The sequence below is a fragment of the Corvus moneduloides genome, chromosome Z (assembly GCF_009650955.1).
Source record: "Corvus moneduloides isolate bCorMon1 chromosome Z, bCorMon1.pri, whole genome shotgun sequence".
NCBI classification, from domain to species: domain Eukaryota; kingdom Metazoa; phylum Chordata; class Aves; order Passeriformes; family Corvidae; genus Corvus; species Corvus moneduloides.
Genome location: NC_045511.1, coordinates 57,042,685 through 57,069,935, shown reverse-complemented (window position 1 = coordinate 57,069,935; position 27,251 = coordinate 57,042,685). Strand labels below are relative to the sequence as shown.

The 27,251-nt window shown below is 38.1% G+C and overlaps 1 protein-coding gene and 1 long non-coding RNA gene across 6 annotated transcripts in view; one reads left to right on the top strand and one right to left on the bottom strand.

Annotated features, from left to right (window-relative positions):
• Window positions 1-26,524, top strand: part of LOC116437895 — a 31,786-nt gene extending 5,262 nt beyond the window's left edge. Inside the window, exon 2 of the long non-coding RNA XR_004237525.1 lies at window positions 25,980-26,524. This is a non-coding gene — a long non-coding RNA (uncharacterized LOC116437895). The remainder of the gene's footprint in view (window positions 1-25,979) is intronic.
• Window positions 1-27,251, bottom strand: part of TMEM161B (transmembrane protein 161B) — a 180,016-nt gene that overhangs the window by 67,811 nt on the left and 84,954 nt on the right. The gene's annotated exons all lie outside the window — the stretch shown is intronic.

Sequence of the window (27,251 nt, the reverse complement as noted above, 5' to 3'; positions counted from 1 at the left end):
TGCTGCTTGCAATGTGAGGTGTGCAGTCAAGAATACAGTCCAGGCACTGCACAGTGTGGGGCAGTGTGGCTTTTTCCATGGTCTCTGCCTGAAATGTGTGTATTCTCAATATGTCAAGTAAATAGCTACTGAAGCACGTGGAGAGCCACACTTTCTAAAGTACAATTAATCAGGGGGATGTTTCTTTAAAATGTCAAAAATCATGCCTGAGTTCTGTTATACGTAAAGGTCTTGGAATAATTTGGTCTTGAAAAAAAAGAACAAAACAGAATGGAGAACAAGATATAACTGTGCAGATGGACATATAGGAAACATATTTTCTGTATTTTATTTTCCTGAAGCAGGGGATTTATGTATTTGCATTTTATTTGTTTGTTTTGACTTTTACCATTGTGTTTGTGGACATCAGTCACACAGTTCTCAATTTTTTTTCCTTTTTGAAGCTCCATATTTGTGCTTGATTTCCTTCATAAAGTTTTCATAGATTTCAGAATTTTCACAGCATTTTCTGAAATATATAGAACAAGTCTTAATCAAGGTTAGTTTGTGGTTTTAATATTTGTCAAATGTCTTTTGAACAATCAAAAAATCCAAATGAATAAGATAGTCACTTCACAGAAATTAAAGAAATAGTCACCAGTTTCATTTAAGAAGATAAAATTCAGCTCTTTTTCTTTACTTTTTGTTCATTAAGGTTTTTTAATAAGATTTTCACTCTGTTACAATCTATGATTCATACCTATCATTTCACATAGACATCTCTAAGTTTCTGTTAAATTTTCTCTGATAATATTAATAAATGTACAAGAGAAGATGACTTTGCTTTGTGCCTATACAAAAGTGTATTTTTGTTTTATTTAAAAAAAATCTTTAGATTCTTAATTAAAATAATTATATTTTGACTGAAAGTCAAATTAATTTCATTCTGATTAAAAAGTGTGTAGGGTTTTTTGTTTGGTTGGGGGTTTTTTTTGTTTTGTTTTTTTTTCTTCCAGCAAATAAATAACAGGTTTTCTGCATATTAGGAGGTATTTACTTAGGTGCTTATTTCTGAGGTGCTTCCATCTAATTATACAGTTTGGGCCTATGGGCCTATTGTATTGGAAAAAATACATATATTTGGGATGATGTTTGACATGGGAAATGAATGCAGACACCAGAACAATTATTTTACAATCCCATTGGGAGCACTAGCACCAAATTTAGCCAGACTGATGGGGCACTGTCTAGACAGGCCCTTTTGGATCAGCTGTTTTTTCCCTACTTTATTGTCCAGCTTGAATATATAGCTGGAACCTGCATATGGAGCACAAATGTAACCATTCCTGCAGAAATATTTTGCTGTAAAAAACGAACAAAATCCCCAAAACTGGATACATCCAGCAACCATGTCTCAGTAGGAGCAGTTACAAAACACAAAAGCAAACAAATATAGCTTTTTATAGCAAATACGTAGCTGTGTGCCTACATAGACACAGATATGCTTGCACATAGGTATTATGTAATTAAAAATGTAATTCAGTAGAGTTATCACTTGAGACCACATGTGGATGCATAGAAAATCTTGTCTGGGGCTCTGCTTTCTGTGAGGAGAGTGCTGAAGCTGTTTTTGGGGGAGCACTGTAGACATGTAGATCAGGGTTTTCATGTACTCCATCTATTCCCAAAAGAAGATAGAAAAGAAATAAAACAAGCAGGTATTGTGAAGAGGCAATTACGAGCCACCGTACATGTAAATTAAAGCCTTTCAGTTTTGAAAAGGGCAAAGGATAAAAAGAAAGAATAATTATTAAACATTTACACTGTAATTAGTAGTGCAGACTACTCATCTTTTCACTTTCTGAAGCTCATACTGGAGCTGGAATTAGGCCTTTACTAAAGACATGTAGTACCATTTCATTTTTTTTTAAGGATGAAACATCAGAAACCTATGAGAAAGAAATTGCTGCAGAACTTATCTTTGTCAATTAATATGCGTCTTTCTAGCATGTCACAAGGGAATTTTTTTTTTTGCCATTAATACTAAATGCCATCTTAGCCAGAAACAGCCATGGAAGGAAAGACAGAAGGAAGGAAGGAACCCCCAACCCTATCAAGATACTGTGATGAATAAATTTTAGAAACCACACGAAGTCTGGGAAAAATCTGTGTACATTTTATGCCTGCATCTTTAGTATCTGAAGATGGCACTCTGTGGGTAGTTATTCTCTGAGATTATTTTGTTTTGCCTTGGCAAGATGCCTGCTGCCTGTCAGGCTGGGCAATCATGGCTCATTTTTTCACTCATCTTACCTGTCTGTGCCCATTTTTTAAATTGTTTTTGTTTTAATTTGAAACACATTGGGGAAATCTTTGGACTATTCTTGATATTTTTTTACTTCTAATTGGGATTGCACCAAGGTATTGATAATAATGGACTTCTTCATAACATGTTAATTGCAAACTTCACTCTGTTCTTGCTGTGGTCCTTCTGCACTGTTTTAGACCTCTTGCCTTTGGAGTCAACCCATCATTGCAGACTGCTAATTGAAAACACTCTATTTTACACTGATATTTCTATGTCTGAAGTATGACAGGAAGTCAGGTGTGATTGCTTTACGATCAGGAATCCTGTGCTCCTCTGTGGAGCATTGTTTGCAGTGTGGAAAGCCTGGTAATCATCAATGCTGCACACACACAGGTCAAATGTGGAATCGCTTTGTTGTTTCTTGACCTGGCATGAAGAGGAGGGAAGGGGCAGAAATCTTCACAACAGCATCTATTGTCCCTGTAGTGAAGTCATTTGCCATGCACCATTTCTTACACTGTGTGTCTGCAGGTATCCCTTCATAAGACAGTTTTGACAAGGGCGTTGGAGGACTCAGGAACTGCACTGGATGGCTCAGAAGCAGGCGTATAGGAAGAGTGATGTTTCTCACGAAATGAGTATCTGTCAAGGGAAGCAGAGGGCTAATAAGATCTGATAGAAAAACAAAGCTTTGAGTTGAATTTTGCAAATGGATTGCCACTGGATTAAAATAATCGTGTTATTTGAAATTAACCTGTGAGACTTTGGGAGGAGCCTAATAAACACCAGCCTGTAATCTCTCCTTTTACCATCACTGTGACCCTGAGAGTAATTATGCTGTTGTATAAAACACCCAAACCCATCTCTCTGCTGCTTCCTCTTTTTGCCTCCTTGTTTTCTTTCCAATCCCCCACCTGGCTGTAAAGATGATGTCTCGGAAGTTGAAAAATTTTAGAAAGCACCTACCTCTCAGCTCTGTGCACTGTTCTTGGCCTGTGGATAAACATCTTCTCTGGTTTTCCAAGTCCTGATACATCATCTCTCCCTGCTCCCTCAGGGTTCATCATAATGTCTCCTGCAGTGGGCAAATAAGGTTCTGATCTCAAAAAACAAGTTAAAAAATAGGGGTTTCTTCCTAGGTTTTGGGGAACAAGGGAAGTTACACAAACCTGCAAAGTGATATACTGGTTATTCTTGGCATATGAGGCAAGTTAAATTGTTCAGGAACTATAATTGCAATTACAGAGCTTGGTGTCTGGAAGGAAAAAGCATGCCAGTTCAGAGTGACCATCACAACAGGTACCAGGATGGGCACTGTTGTGCACACACAGTGCAGAGCCAGGCCCAGCCTGATAAAGGGCTTATCAGAGACTGAAAATAGTTCATGCCTCAAACATTGACATAAAGTTTTGCTCATTATAAAGAAGCTACAACCAAAGAAGCCTCCCTGAAGAGTCAGACTTTGAACTGAAAGTCAGACTGCTGATTAGATAAAGGGAAACCTATCCTTCAGTCATCTCAGGCTGAGGGAAAGGTATGCATCCACAAAAGGCCAAAGCCACCAGCTGCGCTGAGAATCATCCCTGGCTGAGTTTGGGGTGGGGTGAGAGTGCAGCTCACAGAAGCCAGGTTTACACAGACTCCCCCAAACCGAGGGGGGAGGATGAGGTTTCAGGTACGTGGCGTAACCTCTGGTCAGAGGCAGTGAACACCCATCCTCTGTTACACAAACTGGCCCACCTGTGGAACGCCAACCCCACAGGCCACACCCACGGGACTTCCACGTGGGATACAGCCAGGGGGGAGTCATAACCCCCCAAAGTGCTCCGCAGAGGCTTTGCACCACTCGGTACAACAGATCCCGAGTCTGCTGTGAGAGAATGACCCCCCTCCCCCAGGGGGACATGCCTGGACATTGCTGCCTGGCTCGAGGGCATATTAACCCATCGGATTCTATGGTTTTTGGGGGGACCTTCACCACCGACAAGACCAGCTGGAGAGGCTCAACGGAACATCGTTGGCATACATGGAGTGGTGGTATTTTCCTTCACTCTCTTTCTTCCCCCCCCCCCCCCCCCCCCCCCCCCCCCCCCCCCCCCCCCCCCATTTTCTATTTCTTTCTCTTCTTGTCTCTTCTTCTTTCTCTCTCTCTCCCTCTCATCAAATAAAACCCTCACTTATTGTCACTGGCATATGGTCTCGGTTTGCACCTTAATTTGGACAGAGGAATTTCTAAAGAACTTTAACAACTGCATCCCTGCATCCTAACAGGGCTCATGGAGGAAAAGTTGGTTTGGAACACAGCTGCTGCTGGCAGGAAGGACATGAGGAGACTGGATGCTTGGTACATGTAGTTGGTGATAAGTTTTATCTAGGTGTTACGAACTGGTTTAAACACAGAAGAGCAAAGAAAACTAAGTCTCTGTGAATAAAATGGATCAAACCCAGAAAGGTTTGAAATATACCCCAAAACTTGATTAAAACCAAACCAGGTTAGATGTTGGTGCCAAAAAAAAGTGAGATATTATATTTAAAAGAGGTGAAGAGAAAGAAAGAAAGAAAGAAAGAAAAGAAAGAGAAAGAGAGAAGAAAGAGGGAAAAAAAGAGAGAGAAAGAAAGAAAAAGAGAAAAAAGAGAGAGAAGGAGAGAGGAAGAAAAAGAAAGCAAGAGAGAAAAAGAAAGGAAAGAAAGAAAAAGAAAAAAGAAAGAGAAAGAAAGGAAAGAAAGAAAGGAAGAAAGGAGGAAAGAGAAAGAAAGAAAAAGGAAAGAAAGGAAAGAAAGAAAGGAAAGAAGGAAGGTGTGTGGAGGGGGGAGGGACAGGGAGGGAGTGACAGGGGTTAGGTAGAAACATCACCCTTCCGACAGTCCGAATGACATCTCCTTGCTCCCCTCCATCTGGTCTCCTTGCTGGTGAGGGTTCTCCACTGCCCTGCGCTGCTGAAAAGTATAGAATCCAATGGATTAATATACATTTGGGCCAGGTGGGAATGCCCACGTGCCTCCCCTGTTTGACACTGTCCCTTGTAACACTGTGGATCTGTTGCACCATTTGCATAGCTCTGGTGCAGGATCTGGGGACCCCTTTGGGGGGCCTTTGATGTGCCATGACACCCCCTCTGCTGTCCTTCATATGGACGTGGTTTTTCCCGGCGTGAAGGGGCCCCACAGCTGAGCTGGTCTGCACAGCGGAGGATGGGCCTTCAGTGCATCAAACCAGAGCCTTTTTCACTACACACCCAAAACCTCTCCTCCTCCCCACTTTTGTGTGAAGGTCTGTTCGAGCTTGGCAGCTGACAGACCCAGGGCAGCAGTCTCCACCCCAAAGGTGCTAAGCTTGATTCCTCTGAATGTATTCTTCTCCCCCAGCCCAGATCTGAGTCACTTTATCTTATCTCCATCAACATGCAGTCCAGGCCCTTAGTCAGGGTGTGGTAGTTTTCTCTGCAGCTTTTACATGGTTTTGCTATAACAGGCAAGTCTTTCATGAAGATGTTTCAGCCACAAATTATAACATTTCAGTCTCTGACACTAGGTACAGATTAAATTCAACTGGCTCACAAGAAAAGTTATTCGTGGCTTGATACCCCTGCCACAGTCACAGCTTGAGGTGCAGTTCAGCTGTATAGGGCTGTAATATGAAGAAAACTCATGTGCAGGGTTGCCCTGTGAGTTGCTGTCTTTTATATGTGAAGGACAACTGAGAGTGCTACACATACTCTCTCTCACAAATTTTGTTAAATTTGTTCATGGAATCGCACGACATTTTACAGCAAGAGGCACCTCTGGAGGCCACATCATGCTTTCAAGTGGCTCAGTCAGTCTGTGTGGGGCCACATTCATCTGAACTCAGAAGAGCTCCCAGGGTAAAAAGGCTGCAGCTGACCGACAAAACCTCCTACCTTAATGGTAATAAAAAATTAATAAATAAAATAATACATAAATTTAAAAACTAAAATAAAATAAAATTCCACCCCATACACATAATTTGCATCTCAGTCATACCAGTCTAAGATATCAGCATCACAGCTAACAAAAATACACTGAGAGACTGCATGGATTTATAAATATAAATAGGCAATTACAGTACTAATCCACTGGATCATTTAACATCCTTAATCAAAGCTTTTGGCATGAGAACAGAAAATATAAAAGAACCTGTAACACCTTTCAAGAAAAAATAAAAATTATGGCATGATACAATTTAATACCCTTTGAGACAGATATTTTTAACAATTCAGTCTTGACACTGATGAAATCCAGGATGAACTCCGAAGTTTTATCTTTCCTCATATGTTCACCATGCAGCACTATTTACAATCAATGGAGGAAACTAATGAAAGCATTGAAATAACACAAGTATATTAGTATGAACAACTATCATATGGACCCATAAACTCTGTTTTATCTTTTGAAAAAGTTCTGCTATTTAATAAGATTTAGCCTCTTACTTTTAATCTGATATTGCTGGAGCAAGAAAAGACCTGGCCCTGCTCTGGCTTGTTGCAGTGTTGTCATGGATACATAAGCATGGTCCATCACTTCCACCAGTATATAAAAAAGATTCTCAAAGAGTGCTTGGCAGGATTTACTAGGTCTGTAGCATTGTTAGCTGCACACATCTTTAAATAAGCAAATGCTTTTTAGCTTTAGAATAATACTCAGGGCTGCATTGGACATGCATATGCGGTATCACAGAATCATGGCATGGACATATCTTCCACTAGAAAAATCAAAGGGCAGGTATTATGCTGCAAAACTTTACTCTCATGACTTTTAAAACCAGTTTATCTTTTCTTCTTTTTTTTTCAGAGGACATTTGTAAATTACACAAGGGATCATTTGCTAATGTAGTAGGCAACTTCATATGGTCACCTGCTAACTGCTTAAACAAATGAGTAACATCACTACATACATGAGAAATAAAATGCAATTTGTCCCTTTATTAGAAAAAAGGTCATTTTAATGTGACACCCCAGTGGTAGTATTGTCAAAGCCTTTACAAAAAGAAACAAAGTCCTCTCTCAACACAGACTACAAAGATGAAATTCAGTCTTACCTGCACACCTGTCAACAGCTACAAAATGCTTGACTTGATTCCAACAAATCAGCATCTTGTGTTGACGAATAGATGTAGATTAAAAGCCCTAAGCTTCTGTTTCAAGAAGTAAAAGCACTGATAATTAGGAATGCTCTATTTAGCACTTTTTTTCCCCCCTGCTCTATGACTTCATTACCGGTGTTCAAAAAACGTGCACTGAACTCATCAGTTGTTTTTGGCTGGAGAAGTCATAAACTGCTGTACGTGTTCTTTTATTTTTGGAGCTCAAAGGTGTTTGATTTCAGTAAGGGTTAGAGAATACCTCAAGGATCTGGGCCAAAGCACCTTTACCTTCAAGCATAGGTATATACCTGCTGACTTCAGGACTGTCCAACACTTCCACCAAGGGTTGGCACCAAGTTTCTAGCAAGCAGACTTCTTCCCAGCATATGAAATTTGATTTCCACAAATATTTTTCCGTTGGCACTCAACTGTTACAGCATTTACTGAAAGCAAGTAGGGGTAGGACATGAGCGCAGTGAAAGTAGATTGCTATGGTGAATGGCTGTTTGTGGTTCTCGGTGTTAGTTTTTATTGGTTGCCTTTTGCTGCTTAAGAGATGGCATCTCAAGTCCCATGTCTTGTATGTGACAGCCATATGACCTCCTAGGGGCATGTCTCCTATTTTTGGAAAGCACATGGCACACTGGGATGCTCAGGGAAGTAAATAAAAATTTATAACAATTAGTGCTATCTTTTCTCTTATCAGTAACCCTTGAATATGAGAGAAGTCACATTGCAGTTACACCTATAAGGGTCACCAATGCAGGTAAAAGCTCTGGGATCATACTCAGCTGTTGCAGGCCACGGGTCTGAAAAATACAAATATCTTGGGTTGCTAATGTATATGTTTAAACACTTGAAGCTCCATTTAAGGCAAAAGAAGAAAAATAAATGTATTGATGAAGGCAGCCAGAGTGTGCTTGCAGAAAAAAAAGCAGCAAATATTGATTTGCTAATTTCTTCCCGAATTAAAGCTGAAATCACAATGGTTTTTTTAAAAGGAAAAAAAAAAGAGCAGAAGAAAAAAGATCACTATGCCTTCTAAGAGAGAACAAAGCATGATGATACACCTCAGAAACCAACCATTTTTTAGGTAATAGATTACTGTGTTTCAGGCCTAAACACAGGTAAGATTTCCATCCTTTGTAAAATAACACTACAGGTAAGTAGGCACCACTCCTTCTCTCTTAGACTGCATGTACAGTCTGCAAAGCTGTGCTTCAAACTATGTACCCAGTGCTGAGAGAGTTCATTTAAATTTGATAACAAATGGCTCTGCTTTTAGAATGAATGTAGCCTGGCAACTTCAACTGAGAACCCTTCATAGGGCCTCAATTATGTATGCAGCCTCTTTGAGATATAGTTTCACACATCTGACCCAAGGCCTGTGATGCCGTTGCCATGAAATAAAACTGTACATGGGCAATGGTTTATTTCTGTACAACCTCCTTGTTTCTCTCCTCCTCCACCCCAGGCACACACATAAAAAGGCCACACAAAATTGGTTATTCTGGACTGGTATTTTGCATTTCTTTCACTGTCTCATCCACTACTGTCTGAATACAAATTTAACACATCTTATTTTTGTATCAACATTTAACCTGCATGCTCAGGTTTTATTTTTTTAGGAATTTCCAGCCACTCTGCCTTGCTGCCCTGATCAAAACTACCATGTGGAACAGAGAGACAAACAATGGTTTAAACACCCGCACCATTTAATTTTATGTTTTTTCCTCTCTCCCCCAAAATGGCTGCTTTGTCTGTGTGCATACACCGATAGCAAATGTCCCTCTGTTATTGTACAGCCAATTTGATGTGTCAAGTATTCATATGCTAATGGTGGTACAGTTTCTCACTTTTTCACAGATAAGTTGCAAGAATTGGTACAGACAGTGAGACACAAGAATAAACAGCTTTTATTTCAGATGCGATAAATTACTTTCCATTCAAATAACATGCAACACATGCTACTGACCATAATTGTTTCTATTCATACTACTGAGCATCTTTTTGCTCTGTTGAAAGGTCAATATCTATTCAAAACCTGAAAAAAATTAGGAGTTAAGAATTATAATTTGTATTTTGTACCTGGAGTACAACAGGACTGTTTTTAGAGGCTGTATTTTACAAAAATGAGGAAAGTATTTGGCATGGAAAAAACCAAACCTATTTGTTAAGCAAAGATTATTTTTTAAAAGCATAAAAAGAGGTTTGCATTTTTACTGATTAGATATGTGTGGGGTTATGTAACATAGTCAAGGATTACATCTGTGTCCTTGATTTGGACATGAAAACACATTTGTATAATTATGTTTTTCCACAGTCAATCTCTAAATGCAAGGAAGTTCTGAGTTAAACTCATGAGTCCAGATGAACATCCTTAATTTAATTAGCCACTGGCAGATATCTGTACCACCCTACTGAAGTCCTTTTTAAGGCATTGCACCCTGGCCCAGCCCAGGGACCAGAGCGAGGTCAGCTGCAAATAAATTACATGCTTAGGAGCTGTGTATGTTGGGATTTTTCCTTGTCTAGGAGCTCTGTGTGTTGGGAGGTAGAAGGTAAAATGTCAATTCCAGCTACATCTTCACAACATCAGGTCACTGAAGACATACAATAAGAAATTAGGCAGTGTGGAAAGTAAGATCCTCTTTTGTGGCATCAGATCATTTATACCATTATTTATGGCATAATTTTAACCAAAGATTAACTCTACATTGGATAATTTCTTTTAAATACAAAAGAGTGTGAAATCCTACCAATACATAACAAAGAAATGTTTGCTGGGAGTTTGTGCAGTAAAGTTGATTTTAAAAATACACAAACTTTCTTATTTTAAATATGCCTCATTAAGATTGCACTGATCTTGGGGATCAAGTACTTCATAAGGGAAATTGAGAGTATGGAGAGGAGTTGGTCAGTGTGGTAACTGAAGAGGAAACTGAAGATGATTCATGTCATACTTCAGGCAAAAGCATGCAAACTGCAAAAGTTACAAGAGAAGATGGCGTGTGAGCCACTCCTGTTCTGCTTCATAGTAAAGTGAACATCACCCTCACAAAAGATCAGTGCTCAGGTAGAATCCCCCAAATTAAATGTATATTTGTGGAGAGATGTGCCCAAAGGCACATTCAGCCCTCCAGAAGTGCAGACTCTCAGAGTAAGTTCTCCTGTTCTGCATGCCCACATCTGTACATTTTATAAACACTTTGGTGTCGCTGATGTCCTCCACATGTTATCCAAAAAGAGTTTTTGTGACTTCCCTTTACAAAGCAATTGTGCTGATGTACCAGGATGTCAAACTGAAAAACTAATTAACCAGACCACCCATAATCTCCTCTGAGAAACTGTACAGGTGTCTGAAACCACAATGGTCAGAACACAAAAGAAATGTCACAATGTCAGGACCCCTCTTCTTCTGAGAGGAAACTGAAGAGAAAAGGACATTTGCAATTTTGCAATTTTGGTGTCTGACCACGTTCCACAGTAGCACCCACAGAACTGATCTACACTGTTCTCAGAGGGCTGATGACTCATTTTTTCATCCCAGGCTCTTGCAGTTTAGTGTATAGCTGCTTATTAAAGAGCCTGGTTCTGCAAACACTTGACTTTGAGTATGCAAGTAATTCTATTGGGGTGAACTGTAGGCGACTAACTCTAGGAGCAATAAGATTGCCAGCGTCTCAAGACTAGTATGAGAACAAGAATCAAAATCCTAATGCCTTGAAGGCTTTAAAAAGAAAAAAATCAGTTTTCATCATAGTTTTATCTTGTTTCTTCTCAGAAGCCTTTCACAATTTAGTTTATTTTTTGTGTAGCTGATTTTGCAGTTATAGTAGGGAGGAGAGGTTGAGGAATACAAAGTCATGTGAAAAGAGAGCAAAATGTGAAAATGTTCAACACACAAAAATTGCTATATAAAAAAAAGAAAATTCATGGAATATGGAACAGTCAAGAGCTTTTTCCTTAAGCGTGGCATAGAAAAATTCAATTAAAATAACGTTTTCTCTAACATGAAAATTTTTAAAATTCAAACCATGAGAAAAATTACATTTTCTTTTTAATAAGATACTTTCTTCCACACCTCAGCTAAAAAAAAAATGCTTTCAGGGGCAAATAGTAAGAGTCCTTTAAATAGCAGATACAACAGCTAAGAATATGCATTTGGAAATGACAAAATCTACAGTGCTGTGTTGCAGCTGTGTGCAACGAGTTTCTATTTTTAGAATAGTTACAGAATGATCAGGAAAATATACAACTCAGTTCTTCTAAAATGAGCAAAGAATTGAATGCTAGAACTGTAGTTCTAAGCATGTTGGGGGATGTCTTGGGGTTTCTGTATCCCTGTTAGGAAGGGAGGAAAACTGCAGTAGGGATAACAAGAGTGTGGACCTTCTCCTGCAACACAGAGAAGATTGCTCCAAGGAAGCAGAGGAGTAAAACTGGGATTTACCCCACTGTGATTCGATGTCCACTCCACAGCTTTGGGGTAACTTCTCCCTACAAAAGTCTCATTGAAGATACTTTCTGTGGCCCAGTCTTGAAGCTACAGGAGAGGTGCATTCAAATTCATGATAGTTGTAATTATAAAATACTTATCTCCTCACAGTTGTTTTCAGGATACATGGAATTGAAGTTTACTTAGAAATGTTTAAGATATGTTTAAGAAATATTAGATAGTGGATGCTAATTAGACAAAAGGCAGGTCAAAGAGAAAAAGGTGTACACAAGATTACATCTAGTGTAATTTTGAGAAATTTTTTGTCTCAATACTGGCCACAGACATTTTATAAGCAGCATTTTTTTTTCCAGATGAAATGCCATAGTCAGTTGCGTTGTTGACTAAGGACAGGAAGTGATGGACTCCTATCTGCCCACCTGGAGGATGCACAAAGGCCCCACCTGCAAGTGCAGGTGCAGGTGCTGAGATTCCATGGAAATGGCGTATTTGCAAGAAGAGAAACACAAGGGGCTCAGGTGCTAGTGAGGTCCTCTTCCAGGGTCTATGGGAGTAGCAACACACCATAAGATGTCCGGGAATCATATGTGACAAAAATACTTCGGATCAACTGCCTCCTAAACTCACCCCAGTCCTAAAGCAGAAGTCATGGAGGACCTTGGAAAAATATATAGATAATTTTCGTGGCCCAAAATTTTGTGTCTCTTTCCCATAGGATAATCCACTTTCCTGGGCTGTGTCTCTCCCTCAAATTTCAGATATAACATAAAATTCAAAAACTGTATTACTATCTCAGTTGCAACTGCAACTGAGATTACAAGTATGTTTACTATTATTGACTGATAAATTCCCAAAGCTTAAGTCTGGGACCACTGTGACCTTTTGCATCACAAGTCACTACATTTCATCTGTTCTCTTCTGCAATGAGCTCAAGGCCCCTCTCTTTGACTAAACTCTTAGTTGTGTTTAGCTGAAGCACATCTTCCAAAAGTTGCCTAGTCTTCACCTCAGAGATGGAGATCCTAAAGCCTACCTTGGTAATTTGTCTGATTGATCAGCCTCTCTGGCAACAAATGGTATCTAATTTCTCATTTTAATCTGTTTGACTTCAGTTTGCAGCCACTGGTCCATCCTATGCCTTTCTCTGATGGAATATAGAGCCCTTCAGCACCCAGCCTCTTTTTTGCAAGGAGATAGTTACACATTCTAGTCAAGTTCCCATTCAGTTTGTCATTTGATAAACTGAACAGATGGAGTCTTTAAGCATTTCACTTTAAAGCGTTATCTTTTGTATAAAAATATTTTTGAGAGCTCTTTTCTATTCCAGTTCTGACTTTGCAACTTCTTTAAAAGTACCCCCCAACTAAACTATGTTTACATGGTTTAACCCTATATCATGCTATAGCTGCATGGATAGCACCACCCTTTCCTTGTCACAGAAATGTTGGATCTCAGTATGACACTGAGATCTTTTGCTCAATTACTACTGGCTAGGGTCTAGTCCCATATTTTGCGGACAATGCAACTTTCATCTGTATTAAAACATCAGAACTGACTCCTCTTATTTAGTGAAGCAGAATGCTTTATTTGATTCCTCGTCAGTGTTTATTATGCCACTAGCAATTTTTGAGCTGAATTTAGTGGATGAAAATTTTGACAAGCACACTTCTTTTTCCATTCAGGTTCTAGAAGAAAATCCCTATTTTCATATTCCTTTTTTTTAACAACCACCCACTAGCCATTTACTATTTATTCATTTGGGGTTGTTAGTGGAGGCGAGAACGGTTTAATAGCAGTATTTTTTTTCAGAAGTTAGATCTGCTTGAAAAAATTAATTTCCCTAATCACCTGTGAGCTTTTCTTTAATTCCCTATTGACTGGTTCCCAAAGTAACTATTTTTATCACTGGCTCAAGTTACTTGGGTAGAACCCCTTGCCCTTTCTGAACATTGGCCCAGCAATATTCTCAACAGTCTTCTGGCATTTCACTGATATATCAAAGTTTATTAAAAGGTAACATCAGTGAGTGCTCTCACCTGCTAAGTCTTTTATGACTCTTGGGTTAAAGCTATTCAGGCCTACTGACAGATGTTGTTTAATGTCTATTAATAGACTGGAAAGTACTCATTAACCTCATTAAAGGATATTCTTATATAATAAAAATGTTCTTACTGTTTCCAAATGGAGAACAGAAATTATTTTGGCTGTTTCTGGGATACCTGTCTACTAATAGGCTTATCACAAGACTTTGCTAATAGAATTCCAGTGTTTGTATGCTATATTTCATTCCCAGTGTAAAAAAATTATAGATTTATGTCAGTCTTTTTAAAATCCTTTTATCTGTTTCTTTATTTCTGTCAAGAAACCATAAATCTTTTTGATGTCTTAAACTTTTCAGTGACGTACACAAAAATTCTCTTTCATATTTATTGCAATCAATTTTCTTTGTTGACCCACCTTAACGTGTTTAATTTTTTTGTATGATGTATTCACTTTTCTGCTTAGTGTCCAAAAAATAGTGTTGCCTGCTCTTCTTGTGTAATCAGAATTTTTTGCTGTCTTATAGATTCTATGTAAATATAGACCACTTAACTTTCATTTACATCTTTAATTCTAAACATTCTTCTCCAACATATCCTTACATTTTTGTCTACCCCTCAGACTTTGAATTTGAAAACATGATGTATATGTTGTATTTTGACTTGAACTTTTCTTCCTTTTATTCACACTAAATGCAATCAAGTCAAAATCACAGATTCTTTGGCAGCAACCAGCTTGTAATGATTATATCTTTCTTCTGTTCATAACACTGAGATCTAAAGTAGGTCTACTTATTATTGGATGCTTTACCTTTGGAGACAGGGAATTACTAATTTTTATTTTTAGCAGAACTCTTGATCTGCTGCTGAAGCATTTACTTTGTGCAGCCCATGGCAAGTTGTAAAGGCACCTACATATTTTTCACTGTCAAGCTTTCTATTTATCACTTTTACAAGTTAAGTTATTGTCCTGGTTATAGAGGAAGGATGCAGAGTTTAGCACGGTATGGGTGTGACCAGGTTTTTTATTCTGGGCACCACTGGACACATGGTTTCAGCAGGAAAAGCTGGTGCATTGGAACCACAAGGCCACTATCTTGCCTGGCTTGTTCCAGTGGAAGGACTGTCACCTTTAACCCTGCCAAACTGGTCCTTCTGCCACCCACTGGAAAGGCTGCACAACCCCTATTCAGACCACCTAGCTTTATTTGTTCCTGCTTTCCATTGGTTTTGGGCTGGGCAGGGAAATGTTAGCCGTGGGAACTCCCCTCACCATGTTGCCTTTGTCTGGAGACCATGGGGTGCCGCCAATGGGGGTGAAATCTATGGGAAGTGTTCACCAACTTGGGGTTTTTTGTTTCCAGTGGTGAATATATTTTTTGCGTAAAACACCCTCTCTTTTTTATAATTTTGCTATTAATACTGATGTTGTTACCATGCATGTCTTATCCTATTGCTTTCTGCTTTTAGTAAATAGTTATTTCAAACCCATAGCCTCTTCCTTCTTGTCGCTCCCTTACAGGAAGGAGCAGGGAAAGAGAGTGGCTTATTTGGAGTTTAGTTCCCAGCTGATGTTAAAAGAAGAAGAGTTATAAATGGATTTTTAAACTCCTGCTGAAACTTCTGATTTTATTAAGATGTAAGCATTAGCAGTAATGCTTACAGTAAAAGCAGTAACTAGTGATAGGAATGACATGGATAATATTTTTTTTCTGGAACTGGTGAGGAATCAGCTCTACTTCTTAGGTAAAAAATTAGAGTAGAACACGCAAGAAAATATTTTAAAATCATCAAACTTTAGTTAAAACTTCAAGTAGCCATTACATAACAACATGGAATTCCATAAATTCAAATTTTTCCATCTTATTATATTAAATGGAATTAATAGCTTCAATTTTTCTTAACTTTTTTTCCCACTTATAACTTCATGTTCTCTATTAAAATACAATTTCACACTGCCCAGAGTTTTGAGTTTTCAGTTCTGTGTTTTCAAATTCCTACTTCACTGCAATTGGCCCCTTATTTGAAAACATGCAAGTGTGCACTTCATCTGCAAATATGGTAGTTATCCTCTATTCTAAATCTTTTTATCTCTTAACATTCAAGGATACATTTGTTGGGACTGTCTTTTAAAAGGAATAGTTTAATATGGTATATTGAACCTGAAACAATGACTATGAGGTATCTTGTGTCAGCTCTGTGAGCTATATGATCTCCCATAATTTACTAATATATCTCAAAACCAAGCAAAATGATCTGTGTTCATATAGCAACACTGTCGTCAGCAACAACACTTTTATTATAAGTAAGGTCTCAATTAAAAGGAAATAAATTGAGAGCAATGTGTGCCAAGAGACAGTTAACTGACTGCAGCCTTTAGGCCTTTATTCTTCTTCTTTCAAAAAAGTGCAGGTTCTGAGTGTTAATTACAAAACACGATTAACTTACCTTGGAGGTAAAAGTTTCCACTCATTGCTAAATACAAAAAAGGAAAAATACAAGAAAGATATATGGTGTTGGATGGCCTTAGAGATTCTTTCAGCTGAATACAGATTTTATAACCCATATACCTCACAAAATAAGAACCAAAGTTTTCAAATGAATTCAGACATAGTAATGCCACATGTGACAAGAAGAAATGAAAGATAGGATGTTAGAATGGGAAATGAGAAATGCTGAACCTCTGTGTCTCCCCAGGAGAAATCATTCTCCTTGAAATGTAACCACTGTTAAAACATCTCCCCCCTTCCCTGTAGCATCTAAACATGCTACCTGAATGATAGGTAAGCTCTGTTAGATTACTTGTACTCATCTTTAATTTTGTAAGCTAAGATCTCTGACATACTTTCAAATAAAAATAACAAAAAAAAAGTGCATTACATTCCTGAAGGCCAGATATGAAAGGGGCAAACTCATGATTCTAGACCTTTAAGATTGCTTTTTCCTTTGCTAGATCATCCTTCTCAGTATTTTGGTAGAATGTAAAACCATCTGTGTCATGTTTATAAATCACTGGCAATATGGCTAGCTCGGTGTTTCCTAATGAAAATATAAAGAATCTTAAGTCACTTCCCTTCATTTCTTCTAGAGATTATTTACACTGTTGGCTTTAGACAATTAGTTTGGATGCTTTAAATGAACTCCATAGATATTTAACTCTTCATTCACTGCGGAATCAAAATACTGCCATGGTAGGTATGTTGATTTATGTCCGAACCTTATGCTGTATGTGGCCTTTTCTCCAGAATCTACCAGCAGTGTACCCCAAGACTTCGGTCTCTTTTTTTTTTTTGGTAGATTTAAATCCAAAATTCAGATGACCACAACAACCAGGACCCGTGGTACCTGCCTGAGATACAGACCTTAATGAGGATCTGGAGCCTGACCGTAAGGGGTGGGTGGACCCAGTCTGCTGTAACGTTTAGGCTGATTTAGGACCCATTCCAAATCTGTGTCACAACCCACAGTGGTTTTTTTTAGTACTCTAGTCATCTCAAGCATGGCTCCACTGGAAAGGCTTGTGGTATGCAGCTTCTTTAGCCCACCAGGAAGATGTTGTCTCCAAGGGAACCATTTGGTGAGACTCAAAATAATCAGTTTCATTTTCTGTTTGCACTTGCAATGCAGCTGTTGGAAGAATGGTAGCACAACTTAGCTAAGACTGAGACGGGCTATCAGCGCCTGATTTGCAAGTGCTCATACTATAAATGGTAATAGGTTGCTTTTCAACCAATTATTAGAGTCTTGTAATTGGAGATGAGCTAATTAAAATGTGTATGTAGCATGTTCATATGGAAAGCTTGATATTCCTTTTTTTAATTACTATAGTTGAAACTATATTTTTGTGTGTGCCTAATTTAGCTCATAGGTTATTCTCATAACATGCTTTACTGTGTTTCCATGATGTTGGTTCTCTTAAAAAAGAAAAATGGCCTCCCTGCATGATGATTTCCAATTTTATCTTCTTTTGCTTAGCAGCTATTGCTGCTGTTGGAGTAGACGTGTCCTAGGAGTGGACTGTTATAGATCATCCTCAGAGAAATGAAATTTGGGACTGTGAAAGGTATATCTTGCAATAGCAGGTATACCTGCCAGGTCACTCTTCAGTAAAGTCCTCATTTATTTGTATTTACTCAATACAGGCAACAATTTTGCACAAGATGTCTCAATATTTGCTGTGTATTATGAAAAGCTTTTGCCAAACATACCTGTTCTGTCACATTATCAAGTTACTCTCCTCTCAGCCAAAAATGATATTTCCAACTTAAATGTCATGTAGCTGAGGGTCTCGTCCTGGAGGAAGCAGACACTACAATGTGCAATTAATACTGTTGACATGAGAAAGCCCATAATTAAGCAACAAAATCAGAATTCCATTAAAAATATTGCAGAACCTCACTCTTTTTCTAGTGGTGTTGTGACAGTTTTTGTATAGAAAATATATCCAATACAATGTGAGTATGTAATTTTATTTTGTAAAGACTAATTTTGGGGAAGAAAACCAGAACTTTTTTTTTTTCCCAAGTCTTCTCCTAAGCTTCATCTTATGATATTTCCTGCATTGTATTCATACCTGAATTTTATTATTTCTATGTCTAGATCAGCTTCTTTGTTCTTGTTCGTGGGTGGCAATGGAAGGCCAAAAGGTGTGTATTTTGAAATACTTGTTTTACTCATTGCTGACAAGTGGAGTCTTTAGCAGACTGCAGTATAATGTAAATTTCATGAGCCAAATTGTCTGAGCAGGGTGGTTTGAATCTAGCCTAATCTAAGCTAAAGCATCCCACCTAGCTTTATTTGTTCTCTACTCACAGAAAGTTTTCATGCTTACAAGAAGAGTCAGTGTACAATAAGCTGCAAAAAAACATGGTTAATATAATGGGTAGTATGATGTAATCTCTGAGCATCACTCACACCATCACTAAGGGTATTAAAACATTTATGAAGTGGAGGTCGTTGTTCATCTACTTATAATTTTCTGACCCAAATTGTTTCCAGACACTGGAGTGCTGTAGAGGGAGGGGAAGGAAAGAAAGAATGAAAATAATGTCATTTTTCTCTATTTATCTTGATCTGCACTTATTTTTCTTATATATACAGTGTGTATACTTTCCTAACTATAGAATATCAACTCTGGAAATTCTGGATGGAAAAATAATTTCCCATTTTTGTTTAGTTCCTATGTAATGACATCCAATATAATAGGTCTGGAGCTGAGACCAAAACATTCAGGAGCTGTGGAGGGACCAGAAAGGTAGATGAAGAAAATCCTTTCTAGCAACAGCTCCATGACATGTTTTGCCCTGACTATGTAGAATATTCAGCCTCTCCTGAGAATAGAGAATAGTACATAAAGTGCAATGATATCACACTGGATTCTTGCACAAGAAAAATAAAGAGGAGACTTTCAGCACTGTCATCCTTGTTATGACCCACTTCCAAGATAAAGGAATCAGGATAAGCAAGCAATAAAGGGAATTAGTAAGTTTCACAGAAAGTGTATGTATCTTTTTAATGTTATTTCTTCAGCTTTTAAGTGTTTTCAGAAAACCACATAATTTTAGTTCTTCATGTATCTATAAAATTGCATGTTTCTCTTTAAAAAAATCCTTTTGAAATTGAATCATCCTTTTCATTGGAAATCTCAATTCTGCTGCTCACTATGCCATTGTCATGATTAAGTGACAGCAGGAATTATCTGGAAAAATGGAGTGATTCTTTGCTTCTGCTGACAGTACTCCTTTGGTATAGAAAACCTAGATTTTATCTTTCTCAAAAAATCACATTTTTCTACCACTGAAAGTCTAGAAATGGAGCTCCGGAGCCTACTCTATCTAAACGCTTGTATTATGCAGTCATGGGTTAGATTTGATGTGCTAAGCTTCTCTGCAGTTACATTTTATTTGTCTTTAAATCCTTTCCTTACCTGGCTGGTGTACATACGATATTAAATTAATATAGCAAATTATGTTGCCATCTCTGCTATTTTGTATATTTATTACAAAAAAACCCTAATGCATCACAACTCTAAGACAAGACCTGTCCCTGAAAAGACTGTGTTTCTCAAAAAAAGTTCTCCTGATCCCTGGCATTTTGTGAGGATGCACTACTCCTTTTAGGTGGTATTTGACAAAGGAATTAAAAATATACGTTATACATTTGTGGGGCAAAAGAGATAACTCTTTCCTTCCAAGAAAATTCATAGTTATTCCAGATTTCTTGTTCCATACTTCACTTTATTCTCTGGTTGAAGTACCCCTCATGTTGCTGGATTGAATTTCAGGGATTTATTTACTTACCTATGTAGTGATCTCACTTTGCTCCGTGATCTCAGAGGAATGGAAACACTGCTTCCTGAAGGAAGAGGAGAGATATAGATGTGCTGGGGATGGGGACCACATTCATTCCCCAGACTTTTGGACTGCATCTGGAGCTAAATGTCCCTTATAGTTTTCTTCAGTGTGGCTGAGTGATGTTAACTGTCTCCAGTAACTTGACACTACTGTAAGTGCAATTATCCCATGGGAGTAGGATTTATGCCCTGGTCTGCACATGGCCAGGGAATGCAAGGTGATCTCTGTGTAGCACTTCATCTGTGGTTTAGCTGAAGATTACAATGTGTAATCCATCCACGTGGATCATATCTCTATAAATTTTAACTAAGAGCCTGGTTTGTGACATGTCTGACTCCCATGATTTGGCTGGCTTTGGACAATATTTCAGGCACTATTGAAAGAAGTGCAATGCTGGAAACCAATTGATTGTATGAAAATAAGAACTTCAGTGATTACCAGAAAAGACAACCCTGTTTTTATTTTTTAAAAATTGGGTTTCTAGTCTTTATGGCTGCAAGGAAAAGCTGGATAATGTGACCCGGATACAATCTAATAACTTGAACTCTAGGTAGAAAATAAATTGAATTACACTTTTAATTCTAAATTAATCTTTAAAATAAGATCCAATACCAAGGAATTAAGAGGGAACAAATTCCTGAATTTCAAAATATCCACTGGCTTTATTGGCATGTTTTCTCCACTCCACAATTTCCCAGAGATTATAGGAAGATTTTGAGAATTTGCTGTAGACTTTCAAGAAAAACTTCTCCAGTCATTGGAGAAAGATGACCCAGTTTTAAGTGTGTCCTTGGTTTGAAGCACCTCCCACATCCAGGGAGCAGCCAAAAATAAGAAAAGTCACATAACAAACAAAATAAGGCAGCAGACAAAAACCCTCTAAATACACAAAAGCCCCCTAAGGTTATCATTCTGAAAGGAGTGGGAAAACCCAACATTTCAAACTGGGTTTACTTGTTTTAAAGCACTTTTATGCACACATTGTCATGGACGAACCAGCAGAAGACAGAGATATCTTTATAGCCTCCAGGGACAGGATATTATTGACTCTTAGGAATTAAGCATCAAGTCCCGTAGGACTGGACCTCCTTTGCCTGATGGCCTGGCCTGACCCATAGAGTTTCACAAGACTTGCCAAGGTTATGCTGTAGGTGAGGAGAACTAGCCAGGACTGAACATGAACAGACTCCATGATATAAAATTACATCTAGATTTCTCGATCATTGGGCAAAAACTGAACTTCATTACCCTGTGACAGCACCAGATCAAAGGAGACCGTGTAGCCATGGCATTGCTCATCAGAGAGCTGAAATTGCTCTTCAGAGAAGGTAAGAAGGACCGTGATTTTTGTCTCCATAGTATTAGTACTGATGATCGTCAAGGACTAGACCCTTCATCACAGAAGCAGTGAATATCCTGACTTTTCAGGATGTGGGCACCAGCAAAGCAAGCAGAGGGACCTGTCATTTGCTGCTTTAGCAGCCTCCTACCCATTTCTCCTGTAGTTAGTGTGGGCTGATCATATCGATGTTCTCAGAGATCTTCAGAAGATTTTCAGAAACTTCACAGATACAGACAGTCTTGGGTAGGCAACCAGAAACTTCGCAGGCTTTCACGTCCAGAAGCAACTCAACCTTCTAGGAAATTAGTATTTTCTGCCCCCAGACAGCATTCTGCCTGGGTATTGCGTAAGGATAAATGCTTTTATAAATGCTTTCCTCTGCTGATGGTGGATTTGAACTGAAGGTTGAGATTGACAGTGTGTAGGTCAAAGGGGTCTGACCATTCATTCTTCTGCACTGCTGCACAATCTGTGAAGCTTAGGCAAGCAGAACAGCAAAGACTTAAAGCTGACAAGAAGGGAAAATAAAAAGAAAACGAAAGCCTAAATGTATTTGTTGTGAAAGAAAACATGGTGTTTATGATGCCCTAGACAAGTTTGATACAGCTCAGGTTGGAAACTTAATGAAATAAAGTGAAAATACTTTTGTTGGCTCTCGTGGGATTGGGATCACTGCCAAACAGTTTAAGACAGCTTGAAGAGGAGATGGATTAATACATATATATAACAAATATAACTGACTAACATGGTTACAGCATTTAAGATACATATAGCATGCATATTTGGAATTTAATCACTATCATGGAGCACAATTATAATAGTAAGTGACCATATTTTGCTTGGAAAAATGTGGAAGAAAACCACCTTGATTTAACAATGTTTATGACACTCTCTAAAAGAAAGGAATAAAAGCAAAACCACCAACAAAACAACCATTGTACCTGGGGAGTAGTGTGTGAACACAAGTGTTGCTAAACCATTAGTATTATTTACCTTCAGATTTTGTCCTATTAACCAACAAGTAACAACTACTCTAACTCCATCTTAACTAATACAGTTTAGACCAAGTGCCACAAAGCCAATTTGTACATGCATAGGTCTATGTAAACAACGTTTAAGTCTTCATAAAATTCTGCTTGTTGACTACAGCAATGCTGTACAAAGTAATGGAGGGTAAAGGGATGTATAAGGGCTTAGGACTGAACTGACCAGTTTGCATGGCCAGGTTTTGGTAGCCATGGGTTTGCATGGCCAGGTTTTGGTAGCAAAGGAGCCTACGGGGATAGTTTCTGTAAGAAGCTGTTGGAAGCTTCCCATGTCTGATGGAAACCAAAGCCAGGCAGCTCTAGGATAGACCCACTTCTGGCCAAGGCCAAGCCAATCAGAAACGGTGGTAACACCTCTTTGATAACATATTTTAAGAATGGGAAAAAAAATTACTGTTATAAATATGCTCAGATAAGAGCAGAGTGAGAATATGTTAGAGGAACAACTCTGCAGACACCAAGGTCAGCGAAGAAGGAGGGGGAGGAGGAGCTCCAGGTGCTGGAGCTGGGATTTTTCTGCAGCCCATGGTGCAGTCCCCATTTGTGAGTTCTACCTTGCATTGGATTTCAGAAGATCCAACTTTCAGTGAAAGATATTAAACCTGAAGCTAGCTCCAGTTTTATCTTAATTACTATGTGGGTAGTTAGATATCTCAAAAACATGTACCCAGGTTAGTTCCTCAGTTCATAATTCAAGAGAATGCCTTTCCTCTGACCTTGCTTTATCTGTGATTTTAAAAAGAGATTTTCACTGAAACACAGAGTATCAAATATTTTAGTTAACCACCTGGCACAGACATGGCCCAATCACCTTCCTCCTTTTCCCTTTACAAAAATCTAAAGAACAGTAAACATTTGGAAAAATAAAGAACTATACACAAACTGAGGAGAAAGAGAGGAAGCAACAACAAAAAGAAATATGTTTTGTGTAATTAACAAAGTGAACCTCTTGAAAGGCTTTTAACTAGCTAAAGATAAATCTTTCCTTTTAAGTACCACTTTTATTTTTGACAGAATAGTAATTCTTTTCCAGTACAACAGAAAATCATGTGCATGATCATTCATAATACCTCTAAAATAAGTTCTTATGAACCGTGACAAGCAGAAGAAAACATAAACAATTTATAAGATTATAAAAATTGCAAAGATTAGCCCATTCAGATGAATTTCAATTAAAATGTTTGAATAGAAAGGGAAATTGTGAGTTCTGTATATTTTGCCTAATAGAGAAATGCTATTATCAAGAAACAAAAGCTGCAGTTCATACAGAATAAACAGTTTCTTTTAAAAAGTTTAATAATTCAGCAAAAAATATACAAAGCTTTGAATTTTGCAACTAAAAATGTCACCAATAAGCAATTATGTTAAAAGAGGTACAGAGACATTACAGTATGCCCTGGCATATGTAGATTACCTTGCAACAAATTCAGTTGTCTACTATGTAGGTGATACTTCAATTGCTTTCTTTTTGTTTCAACAACTACTTGGAGTGTGGAGAAAGAAAAGTTAAAAATACTCTGTTCCACATGGTTCAAAGAGTTATTGCAAATTAAACATTATTTGAAGAAATTATCAAAAGCATAAAAAAGATTTCAAGATTTTTTTGGTTTTGACTTTGCTATATTTTCATGGGGAAATATGAACTCATAGAGGAAATACCAAAATATAGGCAATTTTATGAAATTTAAGAGTAGAATCTGTTACAGTTTTAATGTGTTCTCTGGTGTTAGTTTACCAGGATTTCTGATGAAAGGTTGTCTTTTCAAAGATACTTTGTTCAGAAATACTACTGGATTTGTAACACATCTTGGATATGATATATTACAGCACCTTTGTAGATTGCAGTGTTATTACCTATGTATTGAAAGTTTGGGTTTTTTTGATTGCTTGACAGTGATACTACATTTTTATATTATTCCCAGTGTTTCACAGAATTTCTTTCCTGGAGCTGCCAAAATACAAGCAACTCACTGAATCCGAGCAAAATTTTTCACAACAAAAAGCTAAGATGGCTCAAGCACGAATTCAATATTTATTTTTCCATTTAAAAGAAGTAAATGCACACAAAATGAGCACAGAAACTGCAGGAAATGTTTCACTTTAATAACCCATGATGCCTTAATGATGCCTTAGGTTTTAACTTTTATATTTTTCAAATCCTGTACTGCCTAGTGTGTAACTCTGAAGTTTCGTGTGGCCTGTTAACTACTGCTCTCTCATGATGGTTAGGCATAACAAAGCCTCTCTGGTTTCCTCTCCAAGGACACCTAGATTGTCCCAGGCGTCAAAATGTGTAAACTAAAGCCTTGAGATGAGGGGCTAACTTGGGGTAATTACATCATTAACTGAACTTACAATTTAAGAATTAACCCTGATACGCAAATGTACCAAACTTACAAAAGTGTGAAGAACCCGTGACCCAGGGTCCATCTTGGGCAGCCTTTTGACTGCCCGGGGTGTGCCTTTGAAGGCCCTTCAAATAAATATCTGCTTTTATTCTCTTATTCTTGTCTAGCCTCTGTTTTTTAGGTGGCCACCTCAAGGCATCACCCTTTGTTGAATCCCATCCCAATTTAGATTGCTGCATATCTTGCGTCCATGAACTAGCATGTAACAAATTCAAACAAGTTTTGTTTGTGATCCTTAAAAACTTTTTACTCTGTTTTCTACAGGTTTTTTTTTTCTCCCTATCATGCCTTTCTGCATATTTCAGGTTCAGACCCGGTTCCTTGGGGCAAATGGTAGAGATCTGTCACATGGAAGCTGTTGCACAGTAGTTCCCTATTGTCCCTCACTACGTGAGCTAGGCTGGCTCAATAAGCAGCTCACCTTAGCTTTTCAGAAAAAAAGAATTTGAAGTTCACCTGAATTTTTTAATATAACTGGACCTGCCCCAATTTTTCATTTTAGTCCATCTTAAAAAGGCACTTACACTGTAATTTCCACAAGAGAAGATGAAAATAGTCACCTTCCATGTCAAATTTATTCCTATTTTTGGGCGGTTTTCCACAAGAGGATGCTGTAATTTTATTGTTATTGATACCAGTTAATAGAAAGGATTCTTTTTCATGTATTGTAGGTCAATTAGCATGCTGTCAGTTCTAAGTAAGCAAACAAAAAGTTACATAACTATGAGAAAACAGGTTTTCATGGATTTCTGGTCCCTAAACTAAATTCCTCCTTGACGCAAAGCTATCCTTATCCATGTGAATGGGATTCTTTGTTGCGCAGAGAGCCTGTACAACATCCTGTACAAATAAAGAGCACTTATATACTCCTTGTTTTCCTCAGTAATATGTTTATATATATTTTGTATTTGACATAACCTAAGTTTCTTTAATCATTTTTCCAGGTGAGATTCCTTGTGATGTTTCATAGCCAGATCACTGAAGCCTTTTGAGTCCAGGACTGCTGCTCTCCAACTTGGCCTCTGAAGAAATGCTGTCATCCTCAGCAGGCTGGATAAATACAACCATTTTTTTCACCTACTTTTTACTTTATGTTTCACAATTTCTTCTTCCCTTTTCAAAGAGAAGATGCCCAACAGCCCACCATCTTCCATTCTTTCTCCTCTTCCTTGTGCTAAGAAGCCTTATTCAGCTTCATTCCTGAACTGGATCTATGAATTTTAACAGAGGTACTTTCTGTCCTCAGCACCTGCCAGAGTAGACTGATGTAAGAAAGCTGATACTCGTACAGAAAACCTGACTTACACGTGCATCTTTGTTCTGGTGGGATGCTGAAAGTATGAGGTCATGTTCTTATTAATTGCATTTATGACAATGTGATCATAACTGAGCAAAAATATTACTCTAAGAATCATGTTCCACAGGTCTGGCTGCAGTGGTTTTGTGTGCTACGCCACCATTTGTGGATACAAAAATGCTGTTAGCAAGACATTTTCCTGCTTCTTTCTAAGCCCATGAGATACTTTTCTCTCTCACGAAGTTAGTAGCAGAGTTCTATAAACTATGAACACCTGCAACCTTGTAGAACTATGTTTATGGTACAGTAGAAAAATATTTTGACAATGGATGTTTTAGGATTTTAGCCAATCACCCCAGGGGGTGGCTGATCCTTTGTCCAATTAGACTATGAAGAAAAAAGTCTATAAAAGAGTTTGTAAAATAATTAAATAAATCAAGCTTGCTGCACAATTCCTGCCTGCTGGATCTCTCTCCTCCCTACGGCTGCGGGATATAGTAATAACCATTTGCCATTTGTATTGTAGGAGTGGTTGGTTAGGGAGGGATCATGACCCGATGGGTAAGGCAGAGCAAAATATATAAGTATTTCCTTGATCTTTACCCAGTGCAGTGGTTCCCATGGGACAGATAGAGGTCATCTTGAGGCTGATCTAAGTCATACCAAAACTATTACAGCCAGACAGTTTGTAGCTGAGGCTGTGCCAGGCTGCCTCATATTTTATTTTAAAATTGCTATTGCTGCAATTGTGGACATCACGCCCCATTGTTTTGTTTGAAGAAAAGCTGAAATAGGAAGTGACATTATAAAGGTGGCTTTGAAAAAACTGCTGTGCAGGTGGTAAAACAGCACTACTGAATGAATTAGGAAAAAGAATTAGAGACATAAAGTCTGCTCCAGGACAGGGAGAGATAGACCA